The 969-nt window shown below is 55.9% G+C and overlaps 1 long non-coding RNA gene across 1 annotated transcript in view; it reads left to right on the forward strand.

Annotated features, from left to right (window-relative positions):
• LOC104984874 overlaps nt 1–969 on the forward strand; it is an 8,011-nt gene that overhangs the window by 4,361 nt on the left and 2,681 nt on the right. The window lies entirely within an intron of this gene.

Genomic DNA, 969 nt, shown 5'->3' on the forward strand with positions numbered 1-969 from the left:
GGGGGGGGAGGGAAAGAAAGAGGAAGGGGAGGAATGGGGAGGGGAGAAAAGGGGGAAGGGAGGAAGGGGGGAGGGGAGGAAAGGGGGAGGGGAGAAATGGGGGAGGGGAGGAATGCGGGAGGGGAGGACAAGGGGATACGGAACCCCAGGAGTCCTCCCTGTCCCAGGGTGCTGCTGGCCCAAGAACAGCCTCCTGCCGGGACTCTGAGTTTAGACTATGCAAATGGATACTTCTTTTCAGTCCCTGAAACTCCCAGAGGTAAATTACCTGCTGAGGCAATGGTGGATTAATCTGAGGCAATCAGCTATCTGTAAGTCCACCCAAGCCCACGTTTGAATCAGATAGGGTGATTCATAGCAATCTGAAGTCGACTGTGAAAACTGGGCTCTTCCCAAAACACCAGCCAAGTGCCCTTGGTGACGCATCAGATGTCAGAGCTACGCTCTGCCTAGGGTTGGTGCAGCTGGTTGGCGAGGCTACCTTTTGCACCCTAAGGACTGTGGGAGGAGGGGTGGGAGAGCCGTGGCCGCTTCCTGCTCCCAGGTCTGAAGACCATGCTATTTGGGCACAATTGGCCATTTCTCCACTCGCACCGCACTGGGCTTTCTTTCCCAGGCAGAGTGCGGCTCGTGACGGGGGTTGCCTTGCTTATACAGAAGCTGGCCTGTGGCATTCGTGAGGTCAGTGGTCATTTCTTACTGACCCCAATGGATTCGGCGTTCCTGAGGCCTGGGTCCAGCTCTGTAGGCGCAAGTGTCCTAAAGGGAGTGCCTGCTGATTCACAGAGTCACAGGCAGCCAAGGTGAGCTGGTGACACTGTTAACCCTTTAGATCCCACAGTCCTCTCTGCCATGCTAACACGTGCTATGTTGCTCAGTCGTGTCCAACTCTTAGTTACACCATGGACTCTAGCCCGCCAGGCTCCTCTGTCCATGGGATTCTCCAGGCAAGAATACTGGAGTGGGTTG

Source organism: Bison bison, unplaced genomic scaffold, assembly GCF_000754665.1.
Source record: "Bison bison bison isolate TAMUID 2011002044 unplaced genomic scaffold, Bison_UMD1.0 scf7180017864037, whole genome shotgun sequence".
Taxonomy (NCBI): Eukaryota; Metazoa; Chordata; class Mammalia; order Artiodactyla; family Bovidae; genus Bison; species Bison bison.